Source organism: Balaenoptera ricei, chromosome 17 (assembly GCF_028023285.1).
Source record: "Balaenoptera ricei isolate mBalRic1 chromosome 17, mBalRic1.hap2, whole genome shotgun sequence".
NCBI lineage: Eukaryota > Metazoa > Chordata > Mammalia > Artiodactyla > Balaenopteridae > Balaenoptera > Balaenoptera ricei.
In genome coordinates this window covers 34,528,614-34,545,430 of record NC_082655.1, presented here as the reverse complement: position 1 = coordinate 34,545,430, position 16,817 = coordinate 34,528,614, and the positions used below count along the sequence as shown (strand labels likewise).

Sequence of the window (16,817 nt, the reverse complement as noted above, 5' to 3'; positions counted from 1 at the left end):
CTGAACTCACAACTTTTTGATAGACATAGCAATCATGAATAGAATATCAGATTTTTGGTTTCCAGTGCAGTGTGTCCAAAATGTGGCATTTGAGAAGCCCTTGCAGCACTTATTAAAATTCATATCCCTAGCCCAGAAATAAACCCACACATCTATGGTCAATTAATCTACAACAAAGGAGGCAAGAATATACAATGGAGAAAAGATAGTCTCTTCAACAGGTGGTGTTGGGAAAGCTGGACAGCTACATGTAAATCAATAAAATTAGAACACCCCCTCATACCCCTCATACCATATATAAAAACAAACTCAAAATGGTTTAAAGACCTAAATATAAGACATAACACCATAAATCCTAGAAGAAAACAAGGCAAAACATTCTCGGACATAATCTTAGCAATATTTTCTTAGATCAGTCTCCCAAGGCAAAAGAAATAAAAGCAAAAATAAACAAATGGGACCTAATCAAACTTAAAAGTTTTTGCACAGCAAAGAAAACCATCCACAAAATGAAAAGGCAATCTACAGACTGGGAGAAAATATTTGCAAACAATGCAACAGACAAGGGGTTAATATCCAAAATACACAAACAGCTCATACAAGTCAATATCAAAAAAACCAAAGAACCCAATCAAAAAATGGGCAGAAAACCTAAATAGACATTTCTACAAAGAAGACATACAGATGGCCAAGAAACACATGAAAAGATGCTCAACATCACTAATTATTAGAGAATGCAAATCAAAACCACAATGAGGTATTACCTCATACTGGTCAGAATGGCTATCATCAAAAAGTCTATGAATAATAAATGCTGGAGAGGGTATGGAGAAAAGGGAACCCTCCTACACTGCTGATGGGAATGTAAATTTGTGCAGCCATTATGGAGAACAGTATGGGGGTTCCTTTAAAAACTGAAAATAGAGCTACAATATGATCCAGCAATCCCACTCTGGGGTATTTATCTGGAAAAGATGAAAACTCTAATTTGAAAAGATTCACGCACCCCAATGTTCAGAGCAGCACTATTTACAATACCAAGACATGGAAACAACCCAAGCGCCCATCAACAGATAACTGGTTTAACAAGATGCGGTATATAGATACAATGGAATATTACTCGGCAGTAAAAAAGAATGAAACATTGCCATGTGCAGCAGCATGGATGGACCTAGAGAATATCATACGAAGTGAAATAAGTTAGACAGAGAAAGACAAATGTTATATGATATCACTTATATGTAGAATCTAAAAAATAATACAAATGAATCTATATACAAAACAGAAATAGACTCACTGACATAGAAAACAAACTTATGGTTACCAAAGGGGAAAGGGAGGGGAAAAGGAATAAATTAGGAGTATGAAATTAACAAACTACTATACATGAAATAGAAAAGCAACAAGGATTTACTGTATAACACAGGGAACTATATTCAATGTCTTGTAATAACCTATAATGGAAAAGAAGCTGAAAAAAAATATATATATATATAAAACTGAATCACTTTGCTGTACACCTGAAACTAACACAATACTGTAAATCAACTATACTTCAATAAAAAAATAAAAAATAATTAAAATGCATATCCCATTTCCCTGCCATCCCCTGGGCAGAGGCAGGGGCTCAGGGGCATTCAAGATTTGGCTCCATAACCCACCACCATAGTATTGCTGCTGGAGGTGTAATGGGTGTTAGCACTGCTTTACAAGAGGTACTGAAGGCTGCCTTCTTCCACGATGACCTAGCACATGGAATTTTTGAAGGTGCCAATGTCTTAGTGCCAAGCCCATCTTTGAGTGCTTACATCCAACTGTGATGAGCCTATGTATGTCAAGTAGGTGGAGGCCCTTTGTGCTGACAAAACTCAACGTCATTGAGGTTTATGACAATAAGAAGCTAGGGGAACGAGTAGGCCTCTGGAATACTGAGAGATGGGGAAAACCCTGTAGAAAGGTTGGTTGCAGATGGGTGGTTTTAGTAAAGGACTATGCAAAGAATCCCAAGGACGTCATCAGACAATACTTCAAATGCAAAAATATGAATAAAAAACTTGGCTTTTGTTTTTAAAAAATGCATATCCCCAAGCCCACCATGGACCTACTGAATCAGAATTGGTGGGATCTACAGGGCTAACAAACTCCCTGGGTAATTCTACTGCACTCTAAAGTTTGAGAACTTCCATCTGATTGAAGTGACTCTCAGGTATATAATGGCAGCCTGGAGCCAAGCTGGCTACATAAGAACCACGTGGAGTTCTGGTTTTGTTTTTAATTATTAACTCTATACTTATTGGGATTTCACTAGTTTTTCCACTAATATCCTTTTCCTGTTCCAGGATCCTACCCAGGATACCACATTACATCTAATCATCATGTCTCTTTAGTCTTCTCTGGTCTGTGTCAGTTTCTTAGAGTGTCCTTTTTTTTTTTATGACCTTGATATCTCTGAAGAACGCTGGCCTGGTTATCCTGTAGAATGTTCCTCAATTTGAGTTTGTCTGATGGTTTTCTCATGGTTAGACTAAGGTTATGGGTTTTAGGGGAGAATACTACAGAGGTGAAGTAATATTCTTATCTCACCTTATCAAAGGTACATACTCTGGGCAAGATTTATTACTATTGACGCTAATCTTGATTAGTTGGCCTGGAGGTAGTGTTTGCCAGTTTTCTTCACTGTAAATTACTCACCTACCTCAACACTATACTCTTTGGAAGAGAGTCCCCCAAAGCACAACCCAAAGTCAAGAAAGAGGTGGAAATTAAGCTTCCCTTCCTGGAGTGGAGACTATCTACATAAATTATTTGGAATCCCTGGAATTCTTCTGTAAGGGAGATGGGTTTCTTTTTCCCCATTTATTTATTTAATCATTTATGTATACCAATATGGGTTCATGGATATTTACACTCTGTGTTATAATCCAACGCTATGTTATTTATTTTATTGCTCGAGTTTTCCAGCTTTGGCCATTGGAAGCTTTTTCAGATTGGCTCCTGGGTCCCTTTGACATGCCCCACTTTTTTTACTTTAGACACTACAAGATGCTTCAAGCCCATCTTGTGTATTCCCCATCCCAGACTAGAACCAGGCATTTCTCCCAGTAGAGTTGTCTTTCTAAAACATGAATTTCTCCCTCCCAACCTTGGAGACGTAAATCCAGTTGGCCTAGAGAGGGAGCCCATGAATATGTTTTTTTTTAAATTAGATGAAACTGGGAGTTCCCTAGTGGTCTAGTGGTTAGGATCCAGCACTTTCACTGCTGTGGCCCGGGTTTAATCCCTGGTAGGGGAACTGAGATCCTGCAAGCCTTGCAGCATGGCCAAAAAAAAAAAAAATTTAATGAAATAGAACATACTCATAGTAAAAACAAATTCAAACAATGCAAAGGGGATATATATATATATATATATATATATATATATATATATATATATATATATATATATATTAAAAGTGAGAGTCTATCAGTCTTCCTGCCCAAAGGCAACCTATTGCCAGTTTCTTATAAATCCTTTCAAAACTAATCTATACATATTTCTGAATATGCATATATGTCCATATGTATATATCACCCATATTTTTACGGAAATGATAGTACACTACAACACTCTTGCCTCTTGCTGTTTTCACTTAATAACACATCTTGGAGATTGTTACATGAACACAGATTGACATCATCCTTTTCGAAATGTCAGAGAGCTTCAGTGGATAGCCATGACATAACTTATTTACCCACTGTTTATTGATAAACATTTAGGGTGTCTCTGAGTTTTGCCATTACAAGCAATGCTACTGTGAACTTCCTGTACATACTTTTTCATACACGTCTTAAGACATCACTATGCTAAACTCATAGCAGTGAAATCAATGTGTCAAAGGTATACGCCTGTAACATTTTGATAGATATTGACAAACTGCAATTCAAAACAGGTTATTGCAACATACAGTCCCACCAACAATGTATGAGAATGTCTTTTCTCCACATTATTGACAATAAACTGTACTATTAAATTTGCCAATCTGGTAGGTGAAAATGGTATCCAAAGTTTAAATGTTCATGACTTTAATTATGAGTGATATCAATTGTATTTTCATATGTTGATAAGTATTTAGAACTTTTGTATGTGTATAAACGGCCTGTTCATACCTTTTGTCCTTTCTTTGCTATTGGGTTATCAATATTTTTCTTATTGGTTTGTAAGAGCTCTTTATATATTAAGAAAACAAGTACATTCTTGCTTTCTGTATTGTACATATTTTTTTAGAATACTGTACATTTTTTAAAAAGTCTCCCAGGTGATTTTGATGACAGCCAGGTTGGGAAACCACTGCTAGGGAATTTATTAATCAGGGTTAATATGTCCCATGTGTGTGCCACCTCCAGGCATAGGTAAGGGTAACTGCTGCCTACCTGGTGCGGTCTGAGGGTAACAAAAATCCCTGTCTGAAATCATCTCAGCTACTAACAGCAGAGACTCCCAGCATTAAACCTACCCTTTGGGGCATAAGGCAGCGTTACCAGGAAGATGAGCAGCACACTGACCCATTACTGTGCAACAGCAAGACTGCCCCTCCCCCCACCCTGTCCTGTATCCTGGGACAGTGGGAGACTCTTCTAGCATAATATCACAGGACACAGCCACGGCATTGTTAATCAAGCAGTATGAAAGTTCTGATTACCTTATACACAACTATACACAACACATCCTGAGGGCAGACAAGACAGAAGGCTTCTCCCCTTTTCCATCTCCCACTCCCCAGGTCCTGAAGCCATTAAATAGCAAGGTGGAAATGAACAATGCACAGCCCAGCAGAAGAAAGGAACCAAAGGAAGGGCTGTGTGGGAAAGGGGCGGGGGGGCAGGATGTCCAGGGGGAAAGGCTCTTCTTCCACAGGGAGGGAGCTGCCACCTGGATGCCTGAGGGTCATTGTGAAGCCCCTCTTTAGTGAGAGAACCCCAAGAAGGGCAAGCTGGTGGGAAGGGGCAGCTCCAGAATCCCTGCCCCTTAGTGGCCTCTAGAATGGATTGGAATGTTCTGCTGAATGTAAAATGAAAAGGGCTGTTTTATACATAAATTTGGACCCTGTGTCTGGCTAACTATATCTGCACCACACCCTCCCATCCAAGATGTTTGTGTAGGGTTGTGTTGAGGGCTGACCCAAGCTGAGGAATGAGGAGCACCTTAGATTAAAGTATAGACCAGTGGAATCTGCCTGCCAATGCAGGGGACACGGGTTTGAGCCCTGGTCCGGGAAGATCCCACATGCCGCAGAGCAACTAAGCCCGTGCGCCACAACTACTGAGCCTGCGCACTACAGCTTGTGAGCCACAACTACGGAGCCCACGTGCCACAACTACTGAAGCCCACGCACCTAGAGCCCGTGCTCCGCAACAAGAGAAGCCACCACAATGAGAAGCCCGCGCACCACAATGAAGAGTAACTTCCGCTCGCCGCAACTAGAGAAAGCCCGTGCGCAGCAACAAAGACGCAGCCAAAAATAAATAAATAAATAAATAAAATTTATTTGATAAATAAATAATAAATAATAAATTTAATAAATAAATAAAATAAAATAAATAAATAAAATTTAAAAAAAAAAGAAAGTACAGACCAGGGTTCTCAAAGTACCGTCCTAGGACCAGAAGCATCAGCACAACCTGGGAACTCATTAGAAATGCAAATTCTGAGATCCCACCCCAGATCCACTAAATCAGAAACTCTGGGGATGGGGCCTAACAGTCCATACTGTAATAAGCCCTGCAGGTGATTCTAAAGCTAAAGTTTGAGAACCACTGCTCTTGGTCGGAGCCACTGTCATCTACCATGGCAACCAAGATAGCAGAGTGGAGCCTGTCAGCAAAAAGAATGCACCAAGGGCAGTAGGGGCACTCAGATATTCTCTCTGCAGTAGAGACACACAGTTACAACCACCATCTGGACCCTTAAACTTCCGGGTGAGTGTTTGTTGGGAATCAATGTTTTCCCCAGAGAGTTGGCACCAGAGTGCCGTGTACATTTCCCAGATGGGTTTCTGAACAAGAACCTCCTGCAGGAGGTTCCCAGCCCTGAGAACCAGAACTGTGGCTTGTCTACAGGCAAGGAATTCTTAAAGATCTGCCCCTATCTGCAGAGGTGGAGCTTTTAAGGAGAACTGCATTCCTGTAGGGGTAGGGAGGCTATTCTTCTTGTCTGCATATAAGCAGGGTGAGGGCTCTGCGTGTCACTCCCATGTCACTTCACTTCTTTGAATTTCAGAGTTGAGCTAACAGGGCTTTATTTACGCAATCCCAAAACACTTCGTCTTGGCAAAATTAAAGAACAAGAATATATATACTTTTTTTTTTTTTTTAATTTTTTTTTTTTTTTTTAATTAATTTTATTTTTGGCTGTGTTGGGTCTTCGTTTCTGTGCGAGGGCTTTCTCCAGTTGTGGCAAGTGGGGGCCACTCTTCATCGCGGTGCGCGGGCCTCTCACTGTCACGGCCTCTCTTGCCGTGGAGCACAGGCTCCAGATGCGCAAGCTCAGTAGGTGTGGCTCACGGGCCTAGCTGCTCCGCAGCATGTGGGATCCTCCCAGACCAGGGCTCGAACCCGTGTCCCCCGCACTGGCAGGCGGACTCCCAACCACTGCGCCACCAGGGAAGCCCAAGAATATATATACTTTTGATAGATTTTTTTCATGGCTCCAAAATAATTTGGATCCTGGATCATTATTTCAGCTGTCTCTGTCAGCAAGTAACCTTAATGAGTACCATCTTGTAATTTATCGCCAAGTCACATTTTTTGGCAAATATTTTCCTATAAAATATTTAAGGCTCCATCTGACTTTGGGTCTTTTGAAGAGATTATGTTTCCTCTAAATGTCTGATGCATCCTCTAGGGTTTTGGCCACAGCGTTGCTAATGTGAATGCTGCTGACGGAAAGCTCTGCGCTCCGGGGTGCTGGCAGCTTGTCACCCCACTTAACAGACCTTTGCGTCCACTGGAAAAGGTGCAGTGGAGTGAAAATTTTTCAGAATTATTTTTCAATTACATTCCCTCTATTTTTTTTTCCTTTGCTAGAAGTAAAATGAAAAAACTCTAAATACCAGCATGATTGTTTTAAGACATGTTTAGTTTAGGGGACTTCCCTGGCGGTCCAGTGGTTAAGACTTTGCCTTCCAATGCAGGGGGCGTGGGTTCGATCCCTGGTCAAGGAGCTAAGATCCCACATGTCTCATGGTCAAAAAACCAAAGCATAAAAAACAGAAGCAATATTGTAACAAATTCAATAAAGACTTTAAAAATGGTCCACATCAAAAAAACAGAAAAAGAAATGTTTAGTTTAAAAAGCCATTTTAGTCCCAAGCCTGAGGTCAAGAGGCAAGAAGAGGCTGTGTGGGCCCTGAATGGGAAGGTTCTGTCCCTTCAGGGATGTTGGGTGAAACCCTGAGGTCTTCCCGCAAGAGGCAACAGAGGCTGGATGCGCAGCAGGCCGGACACCGCATGGTCCCTGAGGGGGGAAAACTGACTTCACAGTCCTGGAACACTAAACCGGTTTCTCTAAATTCCCTGCTCCAGGCTGAGGGAAGCTGATTCTGAGGATTGGGATGCTGGCTGGCATTTCCAATGGCAGGAGCTGGGCTTCCTAAGTCTCAAGTTTCCCAGCATGATCTGACTTATTGACATTACATTTCAGGAGGCAAACTGAGAGCTCTTGAGAAGCTGTGCTTATTTTTTTAGGGTTTCAGCAGCTTTTACACACACTCACACATACCCACACATACACAAACCTTTCTGCAAAGAGAACATTGTATTTATATATTCTAACAAGTCTCCCTGGTCTCTCTGCCATGCATTTTAAATTTAGATGTTGTGGAGGTTAAAAAAAAAGTCAACCTCTGGATATCCTGCAGTTGTGCAGACTCTTAACCCGAGGGCTGTAACACCCCTGAAATTACCTGCCAATTGTGCATTTTCACCACCAGAGTCGAGAGCACACAGCGTTCATCAAAAGGTCAAAGAGTTTTAAGGTGTTTAAGAACCTCAGCAAGTTGTTAAAATTTAGATGCCATGGCAATGATTAATTTCTGTCGCCTGCAAGTGAATATTGGTGAAGGACGATGGTCAAAGTTATTCACCAATGTCTCCCCATCCAGAATAATACAACATACACATATAGCCAAAATCAGACTCATAAGCCATATTTTTCTTTTCTGAGAAAAAAAGAATCTTTGTAATATGGAATAGTATTCTTATACCCCAACCACCATCCTAAATTCAGTTATTAATATTTTTCCCTTAAGGCTTTAAAGGTTTTTTTTTAATTAAAAGAGAAAAAACATTAGAGGTCGAATTTGGTTCCCAGTCAAATTCCTCTTTCTAAAAGTAACTGCGTTGATGAATTTAGCATGTATCCCTTTAGCCCACTCTTCAAAATTTGTACATCAATATAGCCCTGAACAATACATAGCATTCCTTTTATATTTTAAATGGTACCATCCTGAATGCATCAGTCTGCAACTTATTTTATTCCCTTAAGACTATACTTTGACATCTATCCATATTGACATATGAAAATCTAGTTCATGCCTTTGCATTTGCTATTTTGTACTTTAACATTTAAATGCACCACACTTTATTTATTCATCATTGATGGATACTCAGGTTGTTTTTAATTTCTTGGTCTCATAAACAAGGCAGCAATGCATCTCCTTGAACGAGTCTCCTTGTGAGAGTGTCTTTCTAGGGTGGAGACCTAGAAGCAGAACTGCTGAACCACAGGGTATGTGCATCTTTGATTTAATAAAATACTGCCCAATGGGTTTCCAAAGTGCAGTATAGCAATTTCACTCCTCCAGCAGCCTCTGAGATTGCAGGATGATCTTCCACTGGGCTCAGATGGGAATGTACCTGGTCTGAGACCTCCTGCCCCATTCCACCTTTCTGTGTTCAGGTTTCTCCAAGCATGGAGATGAGAGCCCTCCAAATAAAGGCTTTTGGGGGAAATCTTTCTTAAACAGTTTCTATCCATGAGGCTCTGCTAACCTGCCGTGGCCTACACCATGGGGCTGTGCCCCTCCCTGTTTGTTTCGATGCTTAGCTTTTATTTCTCCTGACTTGATAAGACAAGTGGAAACTCTTCATCGGCTCACACCCGTGCCCTAAACTGACATGACCCAGGGGGATGACAATGACCAGAGAGGGACCCAGTATCACATTAGTTTGACCTTAGGTTAGCTAAGGTCAATATTGCTGCTTGGTTTGGATTGTCCATTCATTGCACCAGTATTTATCAAGCACCTGGGTGAGGGGTGCTTGATAAATACTGGTGCAATGAAAGATAAACAAGACAACGCTCTACAGCAGTAATTGTCATCCGTAGGGCATATGTCCTAGCAGCTTAGGTTCTTATCTCAACCAGTCCTTCCAGCAGGCCTATGAAGAAGGTACTACTATTATCTCCTTTTTACAGGGCAGGAAACTGAGGCTCTGAGTTCAAGGTGATCTCTCGTGCCCAGGCACAGCTAGGATTCCAGTCCACAACTCTTTGTCTCCAAGGTAAGTGGTAGGAGGAGCTCTCTGTGGAGCTGGAGTGAGAGGTCGCTTTGGTGAAGGGGAAGAGAGTAGAAGGTAGAAAGGAAGTGTCATAGGAACGGGGCTAGAAGGATGTTTCAAACGTTAATGGGAAAGGATGGTGGGAAGGATAGAGGATGCACAAACGCATGAGGTGGGAAAGAGAAGAAAGCGTTTGGGGAATGGCGAACAGCTGGAATAGAGGCAACTGGAGGAGTGGAGTAGGACATAAACCAGGAAAACAAGTTGGGACTTGATCACAGTAGACAGGATGAGTCACTGGAGGCTTGAGATACAGAGTGATGTGATCAGAGCCGGAAGCAATAAAGAGAATGGAATTGTGGGGAAGTGCAGGGACACTGGGAGAGGAGCTGAGAGGGGAGGGAGATGTTGAGGACTCGCATGCTCACATCCATTCTAACCAGCACCACTAAGGCTGGGAAGCTGGAAGATACAACTCATGCACTTCTTTGTAGCTAGACTTCTAGACAAGGATCCATTTTGCTGACATGGATGACACAGAGTCAGCGTGGTGCCAGGGTCACTTGCTTCTTGATTGGAGGACTTCTGTAGTGAAAGAACTCACTTTCTAATTCTTGACAGATAGGAGGATTCCAAGAGTAGGGTGTCGCTCCTGGAAGCTCTGTTTCTAATGTCTTCTTTAGGGTTTTCAACAAGTTGTTAGCCACCTAAACCTGAGTTCTGCTCAGACTAGCTTGAATGGCTTCTATGTCTGCAAATAAATCCTAAATAAGAAGGCAATAGCTTGGGTGGAAACAACAGGGCTGGAAAGAAGAGGGAGTGGGTGCACACATTTCAGAAGCAGAAATGGGCAGGATGGGGTAGATCTTGGGGTTTGGGATGGAGGAAATTGTCAAAGTTGATGCTCAGGTCTTACATAAAGATGATGTGGGCAGTGATGGGGTTATTAATGGCCACAAACATCGGATTTTGAGAAGCTGACTTTAACCTAGAACTTTGGGGAAGACCTAAATTTGGGGAAGTGGGAAGAAGAGTCAGTTATGATGCAATTACCTGTTTAGAAGCCTCTTTCCACTGGAAGCTGGAGTTCTATGAGGTCAGAATCTTTGCTAGCTTGTTCACTATCATAAACTCTAGGCCTGGCTCAGTGCTTGAAATATTGTGGATACTCAAGAAATATTTGTTGAGTAGTGAAGTTAGGGGTCCAAGGCGCAAGAATAACTATGAAAGGAAAACATTTTTAGAGTAAGAGGGTAGGAAATAATGTAGGAGGGATAAAAGATGTTGAGAAGTAAGAAAAAGACCACCAGATATGACAATTGGGGATGGATAAAACAGGACATTTTAAAAGCTTTTCTAAAAATAAGCTTTTTTTAAAAATTGAAGGAAAACATACATGCAGAAAGCACAGGTCATACATGTGTAGCTTAATGAATTACCACAGATTGTAACCACCTTCCAGATCAAAAACCAGAATATTCCCAGCATATCCAAAGCCTCCTTCATAACCCCTCTCCATCATTAACCTTCACTATAAGGGAAACCACTATCCTGGCTTCTAACATCATAGATTAGTTTTGCCCATTTTGAGCTTTATATAGAGGCATACACTATATATTCAGTTGTGTCTGGTTTCTTTTGCTCAAAATTATATTTGTGAAATTCATCTGTGTTGTTGCATGTGGCAGTAGTTTGTTCATTTTCGTTGCTGTATAGTATTCCACGGTGTGACCGCACCAAACGGTTTATCTGTTTTACTGCTGGTGGACATTTAGCTTGCTTCCTGCTTTTGACTATTAATAAAGCAACTGTAAACATTCTTATATAAATCTTTTGGAATACCTACCTATACATTTATATTAGGTACATATCTAGCAGTGAAATTGCTGGAATATAGGGTCTGAATATATTCAGTTTTAGTAAACACCATCAAAATGTTTTCCAAAGTGGATGAATTAATTTATACAGTCAGCCCTCTGTATACAAATACAGATTTTGGTATCCACAGGGCTCCTGGAACCAATCCCCTGCAGATACGAGGGACAACTGTCCTCCATCCAACAACTGTACTTTAAAATTGTTATTTTCTCCAAAAGGGATTAGTGTTTTTCATGTTCTGTTTAAGAAATCTCACCTAACTTAAAATCATGGAGATAGTCTTCTATTTTATATTTTAGAAGATTTATTGTTTTGTCTTTCACATTTAGATCTATAACATGCTTAGAGTTGATATTTACATATGTTTTGAGATAGGGGGTCAAGATTAATATTTATTCCATTTGGACATCCAATTGGCCCAACATCATTTACTTGAGAAGATTTCCTTTCCTCATTGTTCTGCAGAACCATCTCTATCATATATTATATGTATATGTGTGAATCTAATTATGGGCTATCTGTTCTAAAATTTTGACCCTGCCATTAACCCAGGTGTTATAACTTTTCCCTCTTGATATTTTTCATTCTCTGTTCCAAGAAGTAGATATTAGTAATCAGTTATTTTTCCAATTTGCAATGAATACTGAGATTTATAATAAATGTTGTGCTGGATTGTTCTACTGGGAATTGTGTTTCTTAGAATTCTTTTCTCTGTATGATTCTGGGTTGAGTTAGCCAAAAGAGAAGTTGTGAGAGATTTAGGAAGCAGGAATGAAGCAGGCACCATTATGGTCTAAAAGTCATCAATGCTGAGAGGCAGTGAGAGCCAGCCTAGACGTGCCAACAGGCTTCTGTGTGCCCTCACTCTTCCCCGCTCTGCATCCAGCTCTCCTTCCTGTCTGCAGGTTCTGCCAATAGCAGCACCCCCAGGCCTGCCGGCAGATGCTGTGCTGTGAACACACAAAGCTGTCGTCATGAAGATCCAACAATCCTCCCTAGACTTCATCTCCAGCTCACGCCCCCCACCCCATCCTACTCCAGCAGCTGGACATGCCTGGGCTCCAGATTTCCCTGTAAGCCAGGGCTGGTTAGTGATTTCCTCTGATTCTTCAACTCCCCTTTCCAGACCTTTACTTCCCCAGCTCTTCCCAAAATTGTGTAAGGTCCATTTCCTATAATAAATTCCTTATCCCATAGCTCATAGTGATTTTGCTTCCCTGATAGAACCCTGACTGAGCCACACATGTTGAAATAATCAACACAACATACCAGAGGCAAGCCCTAAATTTGCATTTGGTAAAAATCTGCAACGGATGAAAAATTGACTGAAGAACTGCATGATGGGATTCTGGGCTGACAACACTGGCAACGTGACTACATTGCTGATTTTGAATTTAAGATCTTGAAGCTGGCTAATTGACCTCTTTGCTCGTCCTTCCTCAACCGCATCCCTAGCTGCCTTGGATCATTCCCTTTCTATATTCCCACGTCTATCTTTCCCTCCAGATTGTAAACTCATTCAGGGGCTCGTCATATTCCTCTTTGCCTGAAGGAAAGTGTAAACCCAACACCACAAGGATGCCAGGAGGGAGTGATTGGAAGGGAGAGCTCAGAGTCAAGGTGCTGGCACTTGACTTGGGCCTAAATGTATGAACAGGACCTCGATGGGCAGGAAGAGAGGGAACAAGTAAGAACAGGTAACATTTATCTGTGGATTATGTGCCAAGCACTGTGCTAATGAGGACTTTATGCATTAACTTACTCATTCTCATGTCACCTGGACGAAGCCAGTGCTATCATATCCTCATTTTATAGATGGGGAAACTGGGAATCAGGGTAACTAGAAAATGAACCCATCACCACATTCCCCTACTAATATCCAGACAGAAACTAGGGATGGGGTTGATTTGTCTTAGAATTTAAGAAGCCCTTCCTTAGGAGTGGTAATTGCAAAACTTTGGTGTGGTCCTTGAATACATAAGGGAGGCCTGGAAAATGGGAGCGGGGGGAGAGAGAGACAGAGAGAGGGAGAGAGGCGGGGGCAGGGGGTGGAGAGGTGGTGGTTTTTGTGTTGCTGTTTTATTGTTTCTCCTGAGGGAGACGGAAAAGAAGAAGGAAAGAAGATGGAGAGGAGGTTACATAACCTGGCACAAAGCAACAGAAATGGCTGATGAGTGTTTTTAAGAATATGACCAAGGAGGCCATAAAGGATGGCTAATGTTTACTTTTAACTTTTCTGATTTTCTGTGATACAAATCCCTCCATCTTCCTGAATTTTTAGTAAAAATAAAGTCTGCCATACACACAAAGATGTGTCAGTGTGAATCTGTAGGAAATAGGGAAATGGCTGAGTCTCGAGTTTGGGTTATACGAAACTGTGAGATGAGCCCTAAACTGAACTAATTAACAGAAGGAGAAGGTCAGAATAAGAGGTCACTCAGAACTTAGGTCCCCCAGGAACTTGCAGAAATCTTAGAGAAGGCTCTGGGCTTTCCAAAGTGTGTGGAATGGGGCATTTGGGACAATCTTCTCTGGATCTTAAGGGGCAAAAGTCTGTGTTTGACGCTTCCATCCTTTAAGGAACTGGGGGGTCAAGATGGTAAAGATACAGCCCCCATTCTCATCAACTGATCAAATAACATCAACATCTATCTGGGGGCTCAAAATGTACAGATAAAAGTAGGGGAAAGTAACACGAGCTAGTATCTCATTCAGTGGATGGTGGATCGCTTTCAAAGTCTACTCACCATTTAGTTGTGTTGAATGACACTTGGTAGTGAAGCTTTTGAAAACAGGCAAGAGGATGTGTAAGAACACTAGCTTTGATGTGTGTATACAGCATGGACAAATGCACCAGCCATCTGCCGTCTTCCCCCACATTCCCCCCAAATCCCACCCTGGGAACTGCCCCCTCTGCCTTCCTGAAGCTTGATCAAATTAGTAAGGAACAAGGAAATTCAGGACCTTTTGATCAGGGACTTCATTATTTGAAAATATTTTTACCTTTTGGAATTTTCTAGAACTAGATCCTAACTAATCTCTTAGTGTTAATGGTCTCCTATCAGTGACCAAGTCAACAAATGTTTATTGAGCATAGACCATGGCAGGCACTGGGGTTCCAGGGAGAGCCAAGACCCAGACTCACCCTTGATGGTCACAGTGACTTGCAAGAACCCAGGCATGACTTCTAAATATTCAGTGACCTGGCGAAATAGAGTCTTGGAGAAACATTCAACGTTCAAGCTTCACAATGCTCTCCTCCGCTTAACCCGCTTCCTTTCGGTGCCTCTACTTGTCAAAAGGGCTTTTGTTAAATAGTAAAATATCAAGGATGTTCTTTCTTTTAAGAGATTTCTCAACAGGGTTTTATGTTTCTCCAAAGAACAGAGATGTCCAAATCCAGCACCTACATAGAACAGAACGATGGGCACACTCATGTTGACAGCATGCCTGAAGTTGAGTGACATTAAATTTATTTTTCAGGCTTCATTAAGCCTGAAGCCCACAAACCTAAGCCACCATTTATTATAGAAGAGGAAAGCAAGCGACTTGAAATAATGAAGAAAAACCGCAAAACAGTATCTTAGGATTTTGTCAGAAAACACTGAATCTTCCTGTAAAAAACAAGACAACAGGCCCCAAATGGAGTCACTTATGCTAAGCCCCACGTCACCAAATGGAGACTTAATTGCAGTTTTGGCTCTCCCAGAAAGGGAATCTTAAACCAGTCAATCAGGAATCATCAGCACAAGTCAGGTAATCTCCTGACAGACCCCTGCTTTCCCCTAAAGGAAAGCGACCTTGCAATAACCAACCCGAGGTTTTGTCTAGTGTGACTTCCTTGTTCCTGCTCTCTTCCTCCTATAAAAGTCTTTCATTCTGTACGGCTCCTCAGAGTTCTTTTCTGTCTGCTAGATGAGATGCTGCCCGTTTCATGAACAAGGCCAATAAGATCTTTCAAGTTTACTCTGTTGAATTTTGTTTTTTAACACTCCAAAGACAGCCAATAGCAAAATTAACCCCAAAGACCTAATACCTATCCTTCTACTGCAGTAGAGTGGCTAAGACCATCTCCCCTGGCCTGAGGCTGCTTTTGGAAATCCAGTGGGCTCTGCCCCGCCCACGCGAAGTGCTCTCCTGCCTGTGCTCAGTACCAGCTCCACAGCGGGGACCACCAGCTGGGCTCTGTTTCTTAAGGTTGTCTCCCTTTCCAGGCTCACAGAAATGTCATTGCCTTTTCCGAGACTTCTGAGAATTCCCAGGGGCCTCATGGTCTCCAGCATGTGCTTCTGGAACAGGGTAAATTCACAGATCGGCTTGCTGCCCTCATGCGTGGTCCCTGCTTAGACTATCAACCAGACCTGAAACTCTGCCCGTCTCCATAACTGCCACTGAAAGCCTCTCACACAAGGGATGGAGTGTGTGTGTGTGTGTGTGTGTGTGTGTGTGTGGCAGAGTGCCTGTGGGTGGCTTGGTAAAATGGAGGGGTCTAACTCTAACGCTCCCCCTACATGACATCACACATAACGTCGGCGAGACCTGTCCCCACAAGTCTTCCAGGTGCCCTGCGTGCCAGGCTCTTGCTGCCTGTCTTCTCTCACTTCCCTTCTTGCCTTCCACCCTTCCTCTGACCTACAGTTCAAATTCTTCCCATTTGTTTATGTGGAACAACGTAGCTCTCCTCAGCCCCTGCCCCTGGACTCAGCGCCAGGCCTCCCTCTGCACAGCTAAGGACTTGGCTTACACAGCCAGTTAGGCACTTAGTCAGAGGCCGTCTTCCTCCCGTTGACTAAGCGGTGTGGTAGTTTCTAAATGTGTCCACAGATTCTCTGAGACCTCTCCTTCCGGAGGCGAGCACCTAATTCCCCTCCCCGGTAGTGGGAGCTGAACTTAGTGATGCACTTGCCACAGATGAAATGTGGCAGAAGGGACACGTGATTTCCCAGGTGAGCACGTAAAAGGCGCTATGGCTTCCCCTCCCTCTCAGATCACACGCACTGGGGCAAGCCAGCTGCCACGTCACAAGGACACGCAAGAGAAGCTCCTCTCTTCTCTTCCTCCATTGCTAGTTCTTCCCACCAGACACAGTTTAGGGTCAGAGTGAAAAGTGTGGTAGAGTTTGGGGTGGGGGAGAGGTGCTGGGTCACAGCAGAGGAGTAGGAAGACAATCAATACCGAGGTGACCAAGTGCAGGGGAGCAGGGCACAGGCTCTGGAGTCACAGAGACCTGGGTTTGAGTCCCAGCTCTACCTTTTATTACGAGCCCCTTTAAGCTTCTGAAGCATCAGGTTGCTCATCTGTAAAATGGGGCATTATCTCCTTCAGAAAGACGCTCTGAGGAGTAAGTGGACTGAGACACAGTTAGGCTGGGTGTCAGGCCTGGCCCAGTGTAAGCACTCC

General features: G+C 42.4%; 1 pseudogene; it reads left to right on the top strand.

Moving 5' to 3' along the window:
- Positions 1-1,090: 1,090 nt before the first annotated feature.
- Positions 1,091-15,802, top strand: LOC132351722 (small ribosomal subunit protein eS12-like; annotated as a pseudogene).
- Positions 15,803-16,817: the final 1,015 nt, after the last annotated feature.